A 13,513-nucleotide genomic window follows, 5' to 3' on the forward strand; every position below is an offset into this window, starting at 1 on the left:
TACGGACGCTGGCCACTCTTCGCGAACAGCTGAGCGTGTTGATGGCCGCGGTCAGCCGTCTTCAGGCTGCTGCCTCGGAGTGTAGCGGCAGTGGGGAGTCTGGTGCGTCGCATGGTGCACCCCAGGTGTTAGATGCTTCACCCACTGTCCCTGCTGTCGAGACATCTTCGCGGGTACCGGGCGCAGTTGGGCCACCCTCTCCACAAGGGGAGTGGCGGGTTCAGCGGCGTTCGCGGCGCACGAGGCGGAGGGTCAATGTGGAGGCTGGCCGTGTGGCATCGCCCGCTCTGCCTGTGAATGGACATGTGGCTGCTCTTTCAGCAAGGTCCGAGCAGGCACACGGGGGGAGGAGTTTATTAGTTATTGGGAGCTCCAACGTTAGGCTGGTGATGGAGCCCCTTAGGGAAATAGCGGAAAGGTCGGGGAAGAAGGCCAGTGTTCACTCTGTCTGCTTGCCGGGGGGTCTCATCCGAGATGTGGAGGGGGCCCTTACCGGCGGCGATAGAGAGCACTGGGTGCACCCGACTGCAAATTGTTGCTGATGTCGGCACCAATGACTCCTGCCGTCTGAGTTCAGAGGTCATCCTCATTTCGTACAGGCGGTTGGCGGATTTTATGAAGGCAGAAAGCCTCGCTCGCGGGGTGTAATCAGAGCTAACTATTTGTAGTATCGTTCCCAGAACCGATCGCGGTCCTCTGGTTTGGAGCCGAGTGGAAGGCTTAAACCAGAGGCTCAGACGATTCTGCGGAGAGCTGGGGTGCAAATTTCTCGACCTCCGCAATGGGGTGCAGAAATGTAGGGTCCCCCTGTGTAGGTCAGGCATGCACTACACGCCGGAAGCCGCTACGAGGGTAGCGGAGTACGTGTGGAGTGCACATGGGGTATTTTTTAGGTTAGAGAATTCCCTCCCTAGACCCGACAAGACGCCTCCTGAGACGTGGCAAGGCAGGAGTAGGCAAAATGCAACAGGGAATAACAATATTAATGTGCTAATAGTAAACTGACTACGAGACAAGAGAAAATGTATTCATAGGTGAAAGCTCAAAGCTACGGGTAAAATGTCCCTAGGCTTATCATCTCAAAGAAGAGATGGCACAGAGAAACAAGTGGGCATGTCTTACATAGCAAGCTGCCATTTAAACCGACATTTAGGACCTTCAAATAAGGATTTGGATTAAAATACTTTCATATTCGCACTAAGTGTAAATAAAACTGGTACAATCACCAATAAACAAAATTATTTTCATTGTTTTCGGGGTTCCTTTTGCCTTTCGGAATAAATATATTGCGAATCAGTAGTTAACATGCCTGGTTCCCCAAACAGGAGACGACTAGAAACTTCCGAAATGTGGTGGTGTAGAAGAATGCTAAAAAAGCTTTGATCGAATAGCTGAAGGGGAGATACGAAATCAGATTAGGGAGCAGAGAAATTAATGGCACAAATTGACAAAAAGAAGCGATCGTGGGTAAATGTCATATTTCGATTCCATCCATCCGCTGTGACCCACGACGTTCTGCATGACGTTGATTAGTTGCATTTCGAAGGATACCAGTGGCCTTATTAAATGTTAACTGTGATTGCCTTCGTTTCTAGAACAATTTATAATGTTCGTTAACTATGATTTTTTTTCGGAATATATCGTGATGAACTCTGGGAGGAACCACAGAACACAGCTTAAATTGTCGTTGAAGAAACGAGTAGTGATTGTATTTTTATCTTTCTTATCCGACACGTTGGGGTATCCAAGGTATAATGGGGTACACAGTTGAAAACTTTGATTAAATGTACAAAATTGATAAATAAGAGAGCTACAAATTTTTATATGAACACATTATGATGTATTAATCACAAAAATACAAGAACATTGCCATAAAATAAAACAACAATATTTTCTCACTCAAAAACAGAAATTTATATCATTTGCACGCGGTAGAATGGGGTGGTAAATACAAGTGATTACAAAAACGTATAAAATTATCGGAAATGCAGAAAATATTGGCTTGCTCGGTATTTTTTTTAGTTCAAAGTGAGTATTAATGTCAAACTACAGTTTTCATGTATCGTATCCTTTTCTTGAGGCTGTTTACAAAATTCACACACGGGGAGACACTCATCATCTTCGCTATCTATTCCTGCACAAGAATCGTGTGTCCATTTTTTGCACGTGGAACAAGCGACCCAACCTCCAACTGATTTTGAATATAACCCACCACAATATACACATTGACTGTCAGAACTTTCCTCGTAATCACTCTCGTTAGTATTGTATTCTCTCTCCTTTTTTCCATTTACCTTCAGACTCTTTCTCTCTTTTTTGAGTTCTTAACTTTATTCTCTTTCGCAAAAAGTTTTCTGTTTGCTCTTTCTTCTTTGTCAAAGTTCTTTTTTCTATTTCTCCCATTAATGACTTTTAACTCTTTTTTTGTACTGCGAATCAGTTAAAACAACGTTCTTCCCCCTTTCCAGTCTCGCTCTTTTCTTGCTTTCGTTAACTTTTGACAAGAAAATCAGAATCTCAGGTGAAATATGAAATGAGGAGGTTGTGTTGTCAGTTGTCATCCAAGAGCACCCAAGATTAGAACAATTAGCCCCAATAACTTTGTTATTCTTAGGCGGCAGTTCATTGTAACAAATCGCTGAAACCTCGTCCGCTTGATTATCCAGCCCGTTTGAGTCGTCATTTTCAGCTGGTGTGCTAGGTGGAGGCAATTCCAATTGTTCAGATATAATAACCCCTTTATCTGACGGCCTATCACGTCCGCTGTCAGTTGTGTGTGCCGGGAGGAAGTGTGCGTCGTGAATATGGATGGGTCCGTGGGCCATATTGCAGTAGCTTCGAAACCTTTAATAGCGGTTTTCACTGTTGCGCTTTAGACGAAAGCTGAACCAAAAAGCGTTGAAATTTGAAAGATAGTTACGACTTTCCCTGCGTGGCTTCGCAGCCATTTTCGAAGCTGATCACTACAACGAGGATTTATAATACAAACATCAAGCGGCTGAAGTCTGTGAGAGCAATGTGTTGGTGAAGAAACGCCACTCTCCCTCGCGTTGTCCATAACGTCATTGTTCGTGGTATGAGCTGAGTGGCCATCTGATATAAGGAGAACTGGGACGTGCTTTGATGCCTTAGAAAATACCACTAATTGTGGAAACCATACAAAGAATGACTCTGTGGCCATCCATGCGGTGCTGTGGACCTCAGCGCAACCTCCTGCTGCCAGTCCTAACTCAAATTATTTCTGCTTCTTCTTTCGTGGAAAAATAATCGTAGGAGGAATGTCAGCTCCGCTTGCTGACGTACTAATGAGGCTGGTTGCAGTTTCGCCCCTTTCTGCAGATGTTAACGATCGCACTGGACGGTTCCCTTTGCAAGCTGCGATGTTCGATTGGTTTTTAGCATTAACCGAGACGCCTGTTCCATTACAATTAGTTATTTGAGAAGTCATTAGTTTGTGATTGTCAGTTACATTTGTTAGCAAAGAAAAAAACCTTTCGACAGCTACTTTCTTAAAATCAATGATTCTTGTACTAGATTTTGCTTCGGGCTCGCGAACAAACCCGAATTTGCTTCTTCATTGTTTCATGATGTAATAAAGATTTCTATTTGTTTTGCTCGAAATTTTCGAAAAGGTATCTGGGGAACGTGCAAAAATTGAAATGGCAAAACTGTGCACCTGCCGAAATACGAGTGCGTATACTCATTTGAAAAAATGTTCCTAAACTGCTTCTGATACGCTAGAGGTTACCACACAGTAAACAGCAATTGTAGTTGACCGTTTGCCTGCACCGTATAGAGTACGGCCAATTAAATATTTTTGTAGGGAGGACACATCATCTCATCCTGAATGGAGAGTTCATCTATACGTGTAAATGTAACCACTTGTGCCAGAGGGAGTGTGTTGGGAGCCTTACTGTTCATGTTGTATATTAACATTACAGATAATATAAGTAAGCTCACATATTTCGAAAATGATGCAGATATCGACATAGAGGTAACAAAGTCCGTGTGAAGCGATATGCACATACAGGGGATAATAAAATGTGACCACCTATACTTGCATCTACATGGATACTCTGCAAATCACATTTAAGTGCCTGGCAGATTGTTCATCGAACCACCTTCACAAGTCTCTATTATTCCAATCTCGCATAGCACCCGGAAAGAATGATCACCTGTGTCTTTCCATACGAGCTCTGACTTCCCTTATTTTATCGTTGTGGTCGTTTCTCCCTACGTAGGTCGGTGTCAACAAAATATTTTCGCATTCGGAGGAAAAAGTTGGTGATTGGAATTTCGTGAGAAGATTCCGTCGCAAAGAAAAACGCTTTTCTTTTAATGATGTCCAGCCAAAATCCTGTATCATTTGTGTGACACACTCTCTCATATTTCGCGATAATAGGAGGACGTGCTGCCTTTCTTTGGACTTTTTCGATCTACTCCGTAAGTCCTATCTTGTAAGGATCCCACATTTCCCAGCAGTATTCTAAAAGAGGACGGACAAGCGTAGTGTAGGCAGTGTCCTTTGTAGGTCTGTTACGTTTTCTAAGTGTTGTGCCAATAATACGCAGTCTTTGGTTAGCCTTAACCGCAACATTTTCTATGTGTTCTTTCCAATTTAAGTTGTTCGTTATTGTATAATAATAGTGGCGTGTGACGAGGGCCTCCCATCGGGTAGACCGTTCGCCTGGTGCAAGTCTTTCGATTTGACGCCACTTCGGCGACTTGCACGTCGATGGGGATGAAATGATGATTAGTACAACACAACACCCTGTCCCTGAGCGGAGAAAATCTCCGACCCAGCCGGGAATCTAACCCGGTCTTCTAGGATTGACAGTCTGTCGTGCTGACCACTCAGCTACCGCGGGCGGACGTTAGTTATTGTAACACCTAGTTAGTTAGTTGACTTTACGGCTTTTAGATTAGACTGCAACTTTTCTGATAGTGATTCGTCCATTCTGCTTCACCAGCAATATTGCGGGATCAGTATCGACCTGATTTGCGGATATTGCGGGCGTACCTTAACTGGCTTCTGTCTTCATTGATCAGCGGCTACCTTTGAAATGGTTGTACCACTCCTTTAGCCCTGCAGTACCCATTACTTTGTCCACAAACACACGATGGTTTCAACTTGAGAATCGCCAAGCTTGGAGCCAAATGTGATGTAAAGACGTGATTTTGCTCTGAATACTAAATCCAACGTGTACGACTTGCAAGTGTTTCGAAGTAGTGGAGAAAATCAAGTATGTGTGCTAAATATGCCTGAAAACATGAGCCCATGCGCGCCCTGATACCATTGTTGATTTCAACAATTAAAAAAGGTCGGATATTTTTTGAACAGCTCATGTATATAAGCCATCGCCAGTGATGTCGAAAGAGCAAGATACCCCTAACTACGCCAGTTGATTAGGTAGTTCGAATGGAGCGGTCTATTGTCTGACGTATCTCCATAACAGCTCCGAACCGAATACCCCAAAGTTCGACAAATGGTTCAAATGGCTCTGAGCACTATGGGTCTTAACATCTATGGTCATCAGTCCCCTAGAACTTAGAACTACTTAAACCTAACTAACCTAAGGACATCACACAACACCCAGCCATCACGAGGCAGACAAAATCCCTGACCCCGCCGTGAATCGAACCCGGGAACCCAGACGCGGAAAGCGAGAACGCTACCTTCACGTCAGGAATCAAGCTGAGCTCAGAAGGGCGCAAGTCCGGGGCTGTCTCAGGCCGATACTGATCTTCGGCCTGACGTGGCTGCTTGTCCTGTTCCAGGTGTTGCCCCTCAGTCTGCAAGATCCGAGCAGTCGCAGAGGGTGGTCTTACTGGTAGTTGGGAGCTCCAACGTCAGGCGCGTAATGGGGCCCCTTAGGGATATGGCAGCAAGAGAGGGGAAGAAAACCAATGTGCAATCCGTGTGCATACCGGGGTGAGTCATTCCAGATGTGGAAAGGGTCCTTCCGGATGCCATGAAGGGTACAGGTTGCACCCATTTGCAGGTGCTCGCTCATGTCGGCACCAATGATGTGTGTCGCTATGGATCGGAGGAAACCCTCCCTGGCTATCTGATTTGGTGAAGACTGCCAGTCTCGCTAGCCGGATGAAAGCAGAGCTCACCGCTCACCATCTGCAGCATCGTCGGCAGGACTGACTGCGGGCCTTTGGTAAAGAGCTGAGTAAAGGGTCTGAATCAGAGGCTGAGATTGTTCTGCGACCGTGTGGGCTGCAGATTCCTCGACTTGAGCCATAGGGTGGTGGGGTTTCGGGTTCCGCTGGATAGGTCAGGAGTCAACTACACGCAACAAGCGGCTACACGGGTAGCAGGGGTTGTGTGGCGTGGGCTGGGCGGTTTTTTAGGTTAGATGGCATTGGGCAAGTACAAAAAGGGCGGCAGCCTCAACGAGTTCGGGGCAAAGCAGGACATGAGGGGACCAAGCAGCAATCGGTATTGTAATGGTAAACTGTCGAAGCTGCGTTGGTAAAGTACCGGAACTTCAAGCGCTGATAGAAAGTACCGAAGCTGAAATCGTTATAGGTACAGAAAGCTGGCTGAAACCAGAGAGAAATTCTGCCGAAATTTTTACAAAGGTACAGACAGGTAGAAAGGATAGATTGCATGCAACCGTTGGTGGAGAGTTAGTCGCTGTTAGTAGAAGTTTATCCTGTAGTGAAGTGGAAGTGGATAGTTCCTGTGAATTATTATGGGTGGAGGTTACACGCAACAGCCGAGCTAGGTTAATAATTGGCTCCTTTTACCGACCTCCCGACCCAGCAGCATTAGTGGCAGAACAACTGAGAGAAAATTTGGAATACATTTCACATCAATTTTCTCAGCATGTTATAGTCTTAGGTAGATATTTCAATTTACCAGATATAGACTGGGACACTCAGATGTTTAGGATGGGTCGTAGGGACAGAGCGTCGAGTGACATTATACTGAGTGCGCTATCCGAAAATAACCTCAGGCAATTAAACAGAGAACCGACTCGTGGAGATAACATTTTGGACCTACTGATAACAAACAGACCCGAACTTTTCGACTCTGTATGTGCAGAACAGGGATTAGTGATCATAAGGCTGTTGCAACATCCCTGAATATGGAAGTTAATAGGAATATAAAAAGAGGGAGGAAGGCTTACGTGTTTAGCAAGGGTAATAGAAGGCAGATTTCAGTGTGCCTAACAGATCAAAACGAAAATTTCTGTTCTGACACTGACAATGTTGAGTATTTATGGAAAAAGTTCAAGGCAATCGTAAAATGCGTTTTAGACAGGTACGTGTAGAGTAAAACTGTGAGGGACGGGATAAACCCACCGTGGTTCAACAACAAAGTTAGGAAACTACTGCGAAAGCAAAGACAGCTTCACTCCAAGTATAAACGCAGCCAAAACCTCTCAGACAAACAGAAGCTAAACGATGTCAAAGTTAGAGTAAGGAGGGCTATGCGTGAAGCGTTCAGTGAATTCGAAAGTAAAATTCTATGTACCGACTTGACAGAATATCCTAGAAAGTTCTGGTCTCACGTTAAATCAGTAAGTGGTTGGAAACAGCATATCCAGACACTCCGGGGTGATGATGGCATTGAAACAGAGGATGACAGGCGTAAAGCTGAAATACTAAACACCTTTTTCCAAAGATGTTTCATAGAGGAAGACCGCACTGCAGTTCCTTCTCTAAATCCTAGCACAAACGAGAAAATGGCTGACATCGAAATAAGTGTCCAAGGAGTAGAAAAGCAACTGGAATCACTCAACAGAGGAAAGTCCACTGGACCTGACGGGGTACCAATTCGATTCTACACAGTACGCGAAAGAACTTGCCCTCCCTTCTAACAGCCGTGTACCGCAAGTCTCTAGGGGAACGGAAGGCTCCAAATGATTGGAAAAGAGCACAGGTAGTCCGAGTCTTCAAGAAGGGTCGTAGAGCAGATGCGCAAAACTATAGACCTATATCTCTGACGTCGATCTGTTGTAGAATTTTAGAACAGGTTTTTTGCTCGAGTATCATGTAGTTTTTGGAAACCCAGAATCTACTCTGTAGGAATCAACATGGATTCCGGAAACATCCATCGTGTGAGACCCAACTCACTTTATTTGTTCATGAGACCCAGAAAATATTAGATACAGGCTCCCAGGTAGATGCTATTTTTCTCGACTTCCGGAAGGCGTTCGATACAGTTCCGCACTGTCGCCTGACAAATAAAGTAAGAGCCCACGGAATATCAGACCAGCTCTGTGGCTGGATTGAAGAGTTTTAACAACATGTTGTTATCACTGGAGAGACGTCTACAGACGTTAAAATAATCTCTGTCGTGCCACAGGGGAGTGTTATGGGACCATTACTTTTCACAATATATATAAATGAGGTAGTAGATAGTGTCGGAAGTTCCATGCGGTTTTTCGCGGATGATTCTGTAGCATACACAGAAGTTGCAGCATTAGAAAATTGTAGCGAAATGCCGGAAGATCTGCAGCGGATAGGCCCTTGGTGCAGGGAGTGGAAACTGACCCTTAACATATACAAATGTAATGTATTGCGAATACATAGAAAGAAGGATCCTTTATTGTATGATTATATGATAGCGGATCAAACACTGGTAGCAGTTACTTCTGTAAAATATCTCGGAGTATGCGTGCGGAACGATTTGAAGTGGAATGATCATATAAAATTAACTGTTGGTAAGGCGGGTACCAGGTTTAGATCCATTGGGAGAGTCCTTAGAAACTGTAGTTCATCAACAAAGGAGGTGGCTTACAAAACACTCGTTCGACCTATACTTGAGTATTGCTCATCAGTGTGGGATCCGTACCAGATCGGGTTTGCGGAGGAGATACAGAAGATTCAAAGAAGAGCGGCGCGTTTCGTCACAGAGTTATTTGGTAACCGTGATAGCGTTACGGAGATGTTTGACAAACTCAAGTGCCAGACTCTGCAAGAGAGCCGCTCTTCATCGCGGTGTAGCTTGTTCGCCAGATTTCGAGAGGGTTCGTTTCTGGATGAGGTATCGAATATATTGCTTCCCCCTACTTATACCTCCCGAGGAGATCACGAATGTAAAATTAGAGAGATTAGAGAGCGCACGGAGGCTTTCAGACAGTCTTTCTTCCCGCGAACCATACGCGACTGGAACAGGAAAGGGAGGTAATGACAGTGGCACGTAAAGTGCCCTCCGCCACACACCGTTGGGTGGCTTGCGGAGTATAAATATAGATGTAGATGAGTGTGGTGCGTGATGCGGCGCTCCCCATCCCTATATACCCATCAAATCAGTCACGACTTGAACCGAGCGTGCCCGAACATTGTCCTACAAAATGATGGCCGCCTCCTGCAGAAACCGACGCCGCTTCTTTCTCTCAGTTGCTTTTCTACTTTGTAACACAGTCTGTTTCGTTTTCGAGTCCAAACCGCTTAACAGATATTGTTCAAATTTGGCATGGAGACAGTTTGAACCCTTAGAAAGAACATAGCCCACTTTAAAAAGCAAGAATTTTTTTTTGCATCAGTGAACGTAAACTACATTAAAACTTACTTATTTTGGTTGTATAACTTAAGAATTCTATAATGTATAAGTACTTCAGTAGTCGCCGCGCGGGATAGTCTCTCAAACGAAATTGCTTCCATGTCCGAGGCCTTTCAATATCACGTCTTCCATTCCGCTTGTAGTTCAGAATATTTTGGGGAAGTCTGGGACGTAGCATTCTCACCAGTCTTCACGATATTTTTGAATTTTTTAGTTTCTGTTGAAAATACTTAATTTTTCTCTTATCTTCATTCCCAATCATTTCTTGTTGTGCAGCTCTTCGAATTTCTTAGGAACCTCATCTCTGCCGTGTGATTTTTTTTTGCTTTTTTTTTTTAACCATGTTTCCGCTTTCATAGCATAATACAGGAACCGCGACCACGTTATAGAATTTCGGGACAATCTTTTTGTACTTTATTGCCCAATATTCAGATAATAGTGTCACAGACAGCTTAGAATTTGTGTAATTTAAGTATCAGAGTAAAAATCAGATATTACAGCGTAGCCTAAATGAAAGATTAAGAGACCAGTTCTAAAGCAGGATTATCCAAAACTAGTTTTAAACTGACTGAGTATTTTCCTCGGAGTGCACTTATTTTCGTTTTGTTACTAGAAATTTTAAAGTTGTATTCATTGTATATTTCGTTCAGGTGGTATATAGATCTTTGGAGGTCATTTCGTGAACGTGAATCATGTCATCTACAAACAGAAGCACAATCAGGTATTTCTCATTCGTTATCCCAATTCCTTTGTCTTGTCATAGTTCCTGCTTTCATTTATGAAGAACGAAGTCAATGTAAATACTAAAAATGCTGACTTAATCTGCTCATTTAAATGTATACCGAACGAGCTGCCGCAGTGGTTATTACATGGTATGATGATGATGATGATGATGATGATTGGTTTTTGGGGCGCTTAACTGCACGGTTATCAGTGCCTGTACAAAGCCCCAACCTTTACACAGTCCAGTTTCGCCACCTTCACGGATGATGATGAAATGATGACACCACAGACACCTACTTCCCGGGCGGAGAAAGCAACCCAGCCGTGAATCGAACCCGGAATCCCATCACCAACAACGCTAGCTTCTACACGACGAGCTGTCAACTAGTACACTAGACTCGCATTCGGGAGGATGACGTTTAAATCCGCATCCGGCCATCCTGATACGTTTTCCGTAACTTTCCTGAATCGCTCCAAGTAAATGCTGGGATGGTTCCTTTGAAAGGGAACGGCGGACTTCTTTTACCCTTCCCTGACGCAGTGCCAACTCCTGCTCCGTCTCTAATGACCTCGACATCGATAGCACATTAAATGCAATCCTCCTTCCGTCCTTCATTTAAAGGCATAGGTTTACGCAATAAGTCGGGCGTTAAAAGTTAAAAACTGCGTACTCGTCTAAGGCAGCATAATTTCATGGCGCGCAAATTATCGAGACTATATTCACCGAGCATTTGTGAAAGGCAGCACGTGGCGACTTCCAACAAACTTCACACATAATTTCGAAACTTGGCGAAACTTTTTTTCCCCTCTGACATCCCTGACATAATGATGAAAGGAAAAAGACTTTTATCACTTCTACATTTTCGCTGATCGTGCAGTAAGGTGTCAGCATCAGGCTTGATGTTTCACTTTATTACTTCTTTACTACTCACTTTATTCGCAACACATTTGTCAGACAGTATCCACAAACGTCGCCGAATGTACCTGAAAATTATAGAATTGTACAACACCTAGTTCAGTACATAAATATTGAGACGTTTTCGAAAAACTAGCTTCTCTTACAACTGAGCGTCTTCAACTGCAAAGGGTTATGTTTCTTCAGGTCAAGTTTTTAACACATTAACTGATACGGAATGTGAACGAACTTCTGAAGGTGTTTTACAAATGGGACTTCCAGTTTTCAGACAGCAATTTGGAGGGGAGAAGGGGGCCGTGGTTACGCGGTCTATTTGGAACTTCAGTGTTTCCGCAAATGATGCAGTTGCCTGTAATAAAGTTCTGTTTGAAAGAAGTCACGCCCTCATAAGATTTCAGTGTAGTGCAAAGCATGACAACTTAGTTTAAATGTTCCCGAAATGTAAAATTGTTCGGTTCACAAAACGATATAACCTTATCCTACGAGTATAGTGCAGCGAGTCAAATTCGCAATCGCTCAACCCACATGAATACCTGGGTGTAAAAATTTCTAGAGATTTGAAATGGAACCGTCACATAGTCGCAGTCTTAGGGAAATACGGTGGCTGGCTGCAATTCGTTGGTAGAATTCTAGGAAAATACAATCAGTGTACAAAAGAAATTGCTTACAAATCACGCTTGCGACCCATCCCCCAATATTGCTCGAGATTCTTGGATCCTAATCAGATACAACTGCCAGGCGATACTGAATGTATACAGAGAAGGGCGGCACGAATGGTCACAGGTTTTTAGACCCGTTGGAGAATGTCACACAGTTTCTGATCAAATTGAACAGGCACGCGCTTGGAAAGAAACGTAAAATATCCAGAGAAAGTCTACTTGGAATATTTCCGGAGGAATCCTTAACTGTTGAATATAGGCGAATGGTAGTCAATGGAGGGAATGACTGCGAATGCTCGTTCGATTTGCGTTCTCTTCCGTAGGCTGCGATGCAAACCAATCCTGATAATATTCCCGGTGTGAGATGTAGTTGGCAGCTCTGTAAATGCTGACCGGTGAGTCGCTTAAAGCCCAGGTGAAATTAATCTCGGAGGGACACATCACGCTCTCAACCGACTAAGCATATCCCCTAAGGATCGCCTAGAGCCTGTGACTAGTGCATTGAATGTAAATACGGAAAACTGCAAAAACTCACTTTTTGAACTATTTGTAATTCCATTAACTAGTTTTGTAACCTTTACAGACTCATCTTCAAATGTGGCACACAGACTTTCCGTCTCTCTGACGTGGAGACAGGGCGACAGTTAAATGGCAACATGTGTCGGAAAACCAATTATTCCACTTACTGACTAACGGACAGTTCATGGTAGACACAGACTATCCCGTGGAAGAGCAAAGTATCGCGAGGAGACCTAATTAGAAAGTTTCTAGAACTGACGTTACATGATGAAAGTAGGAATGGAATATACTGAAACCGCCTACGTATTGTAACTGTAGGAAGCGTGAAGACCAGAAGAGACTAAGCACAGCACGCACAGAGGCTTTTAAGCAGCCACAGTTCGCACGCTCCATACGTCAGTGGAGTGGGAATAAGTCCTAATAACTGGTATACTGGCAAGTTCCATCTGTCACGCAATTCACGGTCGTTTATAGACTGCAAATTATAAGCTGCCTATGTTTAGTTTAAATTTGGATTACAAGAAAATGGGCGTTTTGCAAAATGTCCTACATAAGTTTCCTCTTCATCAACACCACCACCATGAGTGTTCTGCCCTAGGGCAGGTCTTCACATGTAGCTCTCCATGCAGTCCCATCATTTGTTACCCTCTTGTTTTCTCACAACTATTTTCTGTTCTTACGCTGTCCACCACCTGGTATGTTCTGCGTCTTCTTCTTCTTCTTCTTCTTCTTCTTGTTCTTGCATTCACCATTTCCTTCATACCATCAATAAACAATCTCTTCTCATTCAGTGTCCATGCCAATTGTGTTTGCTCATCCTGCTACCTTTAAAATTTCTCTCTGTTCTCCCACTCAACACCACCTCATTTCTCACTGTGCCTGCCTATTTTATCCCCTATCAACGGACCCACATAAAAGCCTCCTGTTATGAAACGTCTCGTTGGCAATTGCTATACGTATTTTCACCTCCTTATTACTTCCAATGTCGTCCATAATAGCACGTCGCAGTTATCTAAAAACACTAAATTGTTGTGTATCTTCCTGCCTAACATTATAGTTGTTCTTGCTTTTCTTGCACTTATCACCGGACATTTTGCGATTTTCTTATTATTTCTCATTCCAGTTTACTCACGTCTCTTGTTCAATTCTTTTAACATTTCAGTCATACTTCTT

Source organism: Schistocerca gregaria, unplaced genomic scaffold, assembly GCF_023897955.1.
Source record: "Schistocerca gregaria isolate iqSchGreg1 unplaced genomic scaffold, iqSchGreg1.2 ptg000422l, whole genome shotgun sequence".
Taxonomy (NCBI): domain Eukaryota; kingdom Metazoa; phylum Arthropoda; class Insecta; order Orthoptera; family Acrididae; genus Schistocerca; species Schistocerca gregaria.